Here is a 6,951-nt window from a genome sequence, read left to right on the forward strand (position 1 = left end):
AAGACATGTTTGACAGCATGCTTCCTGATATGAAGACATGTTCAGCAGCCAGCTTCTTGATATGAAGACATTTTGGCAGCATGCTTCCTGATATGAAGACATGTTGGCAGCATGCTTCCTGATATGAAGATTTGTTCAGCAGCCAGCTTCTTGATATGAAGACATGTTGGCAGCATGCTTCCTGAAATGAAGACATGGTATCAGCCAACTTCTTGATATGAAGACATGTTTGAGAGCATGCTTCCTGATATGAAGACATGTTTGGCAGCCAGCTTCTTGATATGAAGACATGTTTGACAGCATCCTTCCTGATATGAAGACATGTTGGCAGCATGCTTCCTGGTATGAAGACATGTTTGGCAGCATGCTTCCTGATATGAAGACATGTTTTGCAGCCAGCTTCTTAATATGAAGACATGTTTGACAGCCAGCTTCTTGGTATGAAGACATGTTGGCAGCATGCTTCCTGATATGAAGACATGTTTTGCAGCCAGCTTCTTAATATGAAGACATGTTTGACAGCCAGCTTCTTGGTATGAAGACATGCTGGCAGCATGCTTCCTGAAATGAAGACATGGTATCAGCATGCTTACTGATATGAAAACATGTTTGGCACCAGCTTCTTGATATGAAGACATGTTTGAGAGCATGCTTCCTGATATGAAGACATGTTTGACAGCATGTTTGCTGATATGAAGACATGTTGGCAGCATGCTTTATGATATGAAGACATGTTTGACAGCATGCTTCCTGATATGAAGACATGTTGGCAGCATGCTTCGAGATATGAATACATGTTTGGCAGCCATCTTGATATGAAGACATCTTTGGCAGCCATCTTCTTGATATGAAGACATGTTTGACAGCATGCTTCCTAATATGAAGACATTTTCACAGCACGCTTCGTGATATGAAGACATGTTTGGCAGCCAGCTTCTTGATATGAAGACATGTTTGACAACATGCTTCCTGATATGTAGTCATATTGGCAGCCTGCTTCCTGATATGAAGACATGTTTGACGGCCAGCCTCTTGATATGAAGACATATTTGACAGCATGCTTCCTGAAATGCAGACATGTTATCAGCATGCTTACTGATATGAAGACATGTTTGGCACCAGCTTCTTGATATGAAGACACGTTTGACAGCCATTGTCTTGATATGAAGACATGTTTGACACCCATCTTCTTGATATGAAGACATGTTTTACAACATGCTTCCTGATATGTAGACATGTCGGCAGCATGCTTCCTGGTATGAAGACATGTTTGGCAGCCAACTTCTTCATATGAAGACATGTTTGACAGCATTCTTCCTGATATGAGGACATGTTGGCAGCATGCTTCCTGATATGAAGACGTGTTTGGCAGCCAGCTTCTTGATATGAAGCCACGTTTGACAGCATGCTTCTTGATATGAAGACATGTTTTGGCAGCATGCTTCCTGGTATGAAGACATGCTTGGCAGCGTGCTTCCTGATATGAAGACCTGTTTGGCAGCATGCTTCCTGGTATGAAGACATGTTTGGCAGCATGCTTCCTGATATGAAAACATGTTTGGCAGCATGCTTCCTGATATGAATTCATGTTTGGCAGCTGGCTTCTGATATTAATACATGGTTTGCAGGAGCCTTCCTGATATTCATACATGTTTAGCAGGAGGCTTCCTGTTTTGAAGACATGTATATCAGCAGGTTTCCTGATTTGAAGACATGTTTGATAGCATGCTCATGATTTGAAGACAGGTTTCACAAATTAAGTAGATTCATCATCAGATGTAGTCATCATTGTTAAAATAGAAAACGTTAGGTAACATTATTTTCTAAAACCACTTACCGAAATTTGACGAAATTAGAAAGCTTGTGGACATAAAGGACTTTCACTTTTGTACAAATTGTGCCAATCCATTGCTAAATATGGCTGTTGTTAGCAAACTAGAAAGGCATTAAATTAACATCACCAAATTTAATAGAAAGCTTCGTAGTGCGGAGGCTTTTCAAGCTTGTACAAATTATGATGATTTTGCCTTCAGCTATATCCTCTGCGATTAAAAACAACAGATGTCATCTTAAAAGCCACTAAGTAGAATATAACCAAATTTATTAGGAGCGTGCACACTTGAAGATCTTTTAAATTATTACCAACAAAGTCGATGCCCGTCATTGCTTAAAAGAGAAAAACGTGACACATTCTCAAAGCTGCTGAACAGCGTTGCAAGTTTGAGAGAATGCATCTTGGTATAAAAGGCTTTCACTTTTTGGCCGCTAACACCAAAAAATAGAAAAATCCTTGACACATATTTAAATGAAAAATGGCAGAACACAATTTAATCAAATTTTACAGAAAGCAGCCATGTATTAAAGGCTTCTAATTTTTGCAATAATGCTGTCAAATATGACCATAATAAATGAAAATAGGGAAACCTTGAAACGCCTTCATCTCAAATACCGCGGAACATAATTTAATCACTTGTAGCTATCAAAAAATTTACATGATAAATTTGGTACAAAAATGCAGATGCAGTAACAAATATGAACACCATTGCTAAAGCTTTAAATGACGTCCCAGAAATTCTGGAGAGAACAGGATCAACTCTGACAGAAAGCAACCTGCAACAACGGCCTTTAAATTTTGAACCCAATGCTAGTCCATAAGCTTTATCTAACTTTGCAGACAAAAGCTGTTTAACAGAATTTGACCAGGTTTGATATAAATCAACCTGACCTCTTGCCAAATTCAAATTCGGGGTCCCTTTGCAAGGCCTGATGGGTCCTCCTTGGTGTCGTAAGAGGTGACTGAGTGAAGGTAACGTGTTTGCTGGGGATTGCACGCTGCATCGGTGGTGGAGAGAATCCCTATAGATGACGAGAAGAAAAGTAGACGGTTGCCACTCCATTGCTAATCACTGCTTCGGCATCAACTTGACCTTGACAAGTGGTCAGAAGAGCCTATTCTGATTAGTCGGCTAGGTTCGTCAAGTTTCAGATAGATTCGTCAAGTTTCGGGGAGTGGGGTCTGGCTAGATCCGTCAAGTTTCAGGGATTGGGGTCTGGCTAGATCGTCAAGTTTCGGGGAGTGGGGTCTGGCTAGATCCGTCAAGTTTCAGGAAGTGGGGTCTGGCTATATTCGTCAAGTTTCAGGAAGTGGGGTCTGGCTTGATCCGTCAAGTTTCAGGGGGTGGGGTCTGGCTAGATCCGTCAAGTTTCGGGGAGTGGGGTCTAACTAGATTCGTCAAGTTTCGGGGAGTAGGGTCTATTATAAATGCATTTTGCTTCCCTGATCTTCGTACGGCTTGAAAGGTCACCATTGCGATTCAAGGAACGTTGTTGTCTAGGAAGCTTTAACAGGACACATTCGCAGAGGGCAGTGACAAGGATAATATGAGAAGCTGTCTTTGCTAAGTATGTTATCACCTTGTGTAGCTCCAACATGAGAAATGCAAAAAAATGAAGATAAATCTGACCCCTTGTTTGGGTTCGGAGGTGTGTAAGGAGTACAATTTATGAAATAATAATATTCCATGATGAAAAAAACGCCAAATCCTCAGCCAATAATTTGGCACCCTTTTTAAAGACGACCAAGAATAATTTAATCAGTAACTTGGAAGAATACTTCGATGGAATATTCTCTCTGTGTTAAGTTCAGGCTATAAGGTCATCACATGGAAGAGAAATACAACCCGTCTGAGTGATACGTGTAATGGTTTAAATGATGTCGTATGAATTGGGCCGCACTGTAATACTATCTTTAAGAGGAATTAGGCTTGGTGCAGAGTCATATTCCAGGGGCAAATTTCAAGGGCTGTATTTTATCATTTCTGATCAAAAGGTCATGAATGACACCTTTCACTTCTTCTTGCTCCCAGGCGAGCTCTGTGGTAAGATTTACGTCGGCATATTGCTAATGTTGACTTAGATTACGACATTGCAGTGCGTAGAGTTCCAATGTAGCCCAGTAGCTGATCTGAGATTCATCATCACCATAGTTGGGTTTTTATAGCTGAAAAGAATTAAATCATACTAAAATGTTTTCTTGGATGCCCCACTTATCACAATCCATATAACAGTGCGGTGGTTACAATGGCAGGTTTGTAAGAATGTGACTGCAAAATTCATCAACTTATTAAAAGCCGTGTAATAGTGCCATGGTCACAATGGCAGATCTGTACGGACGTGAAGCAATTGCAAAATTCATCAACTTATAAAAATTAGTGTGACAGTACCATGGTCACAATGGCAGGTTTGTAAGAACGTTATTGCGAAATTCACCAACTTACAAAAATCCGTGTAAAAGTGCCATGGTCACAATGGCAGACCTGTACGGACATCACTGCAAAGTTCATCAACTTGTCAAAATCCGTGTAACAGTGTCGTGGTCACAATGACAGATCTCTACGGACGTGAAGCAATTGCAAAATTCATCAACTTATAAAAATTAGTGTAACAGTACCGTGGTCAAAATGGCAGGTTTGTAAGAACGTAACTGCAAAATTCATCAACTTATAAAATTCCGTGTAATAGTGCCGTGGTCACAATGGCAGACCTGTACGGACTTGACGGAAAAGTTCATCAACTTATCAAAATCCGTGTAACAGTGCCGTGGTCACAATGGCAGACCTGTACGGACGTGATTACAAAATTCATCAACTTAACAAAGTCCAAGAAACAGTGATGTGGTCACAATGGCAGATTTGTACGGACTTGACTGCAAAGTTCATCAAGTTATCAAAATCCGTGTAAAAGTGCCGTGGTCATAATGACAGACTGGTACGGACGTGATTTCAAAATTCATCAACTTATTAAAATCAATGAAACAGCGTCATGGTCACAATGACAGACTTGTACGGACTTGACTGCAAAGTTCATCAGCTTATCAAAATCCGTTTAACAGTGCCGTGGTCACAATGGCAGACCTGTACATGACTGTGCGCCGTGTTCACAATGAGATTTGTACTTTCCATATCCTGAAAGGACAGAACGAAAATACAATTTAAATTAAGCTTTATTTACATCAAAGGGAACAGTATGAATGTCGTGTTCGCAACTAATTTCTGAAACCTGCTCGCAAAATAGCTGTTCAGAACTCCACTAACACATACAAATGAACAGACAATTAAAAATAAATCGATACATTTTAATGTATGCATTTTTATGAAACATACATTTTAAGTTAAAATATAATACTTCTTTACTAATTCAAATTTAGAAGTGGTATTGTTTTTTAATTATTTTTTTAATTTATTAATTTATTTTGCATTTGAACATAATCATGCTTTTGACAGGGAAATCTTAGATCACCTAGGACAAATAGGAAACTGCTACCTAAATAAATATTACATGTATAAAGGAAACTGCTACATAAATAAATATTAACATGTATAAAGGAAACTGCTACATAAATTAATAGTAACATGTATAAAGGAAACTGCTACATAGATAAATATTAACATGTATATAGGAAACTGCTACCTAAATAAATATTAACATGTATAAATGAAACTGCTACATAAATAAATATTAACATGTATAAAGGAAACTGCTACATAAATAAATATTAACATGTATAAAGAAAACTGCTACATAAATAACTATAAACATGTATAAAGGAAACTGCTACCTAAATAAATATTAACATGTATATAGGAAACTGCTACATAAATAAATATTAACATGTATATAGGAAACTGCTACCTAAATAAATATTAACATGTATATAGGAAACTGCTACATAAATAAATATCAACATGTATTACTGTAATTGATGAAGAAAATACAAATTTGATTCTACAGTTGGTATCAGTAAATTTCAGTCAAGTGATTCTTATGTAATATATACTTACAAAATATATTTATTTTCAAAACACTTTGTAGGTATAATGTATCTACCCGAAGAGCATTCATAATAATGACTCTTGAAAAAATGAAGAACGAACATAACTGATACCCTGTTGAATTGACAATTTTTTTTTCTATACATAAACCGGCGTACCCAGAACTAGAACTTTTTTGTATTATGGGTTTCAAGACGTGATATCGATGTAAACATTTTATTACCATGTATAAATCTGTAAAATAGTCATATGATGTTTCTGGTTTTGCCCAGAAAAAGAGCTCGCCGCTCTAAAAGGCTCTATGTTGTTTTCTGAAGAACACGTTGCTTGAGTGCACAACGATGCAAAATGTAAGAAGAAAACACAAATGACGATATCAAAGTGATTGTCCTCTTCAACTGTCTAGTTTTGTGCTTTGTTCTGAGAGCGATGGTGTCATGAAAGATTGAGTTAGTTTGCAAGCAAAGAGACCCTTATGCAGCAAACAGTTTATTATAATTTTGTAATTTATTGCTCCAGTCAGACAGAAAAACGCTTTTAACCTCATATTAAAAAAGAATTGGAATACAATTTTAGAAATTTACACAATCAGGAAACATTCAAACGCCATCAAACCCAAGGCTATTTAAAGTCAGATTTATAAGCATAACCCTGTCATGGTATTATTTAATTAACTTTATATTTAATAATAATAATAATAATAATAATAATAATAATAATAATAATAATAATAATGATGATGATAATAATGATAAGAACCTACGTATTCAATATAATATTTTAGATTTGGTATTTAAAAGCAATACATAATCAACTTAATAGACATGAATATAATGAGGGAATTAGTCACCATGTATAGAGACATCGCTTTATAGTATTTTCAAATTTAACAATTATTTTGAATAAATTTCATAGTGCACATTCAATGGTCTCATCCAGGTAAAATACACTACCACTGCTGCAAAATTCAAAACTGATGACACACACACACACAGATATATATATATATATATATATATATATATATATATATATATATATATATATATATATATATATATATAATTCTCTACTTCAGAACTGTCAGCTTTTACCACGTTAAAAGTCATTGATCCGTCCA

Source organism: Sinohyriopsis cumingii, chromosome 19 (genome assembly GCF_028554795.1).
Source record: "Sinohyriopsis cumingii isolate HCF-2022 chromosome 19, ASM2855479v2, whole genome shotgun sequence".
Classification (NCBI taxonomy): Eukaryota; Metazoa; Mollusca; class Bivalvia; order Unionida; family Unionidae; genus Sinohyriopsis; species Sinohyriopsis cumingii.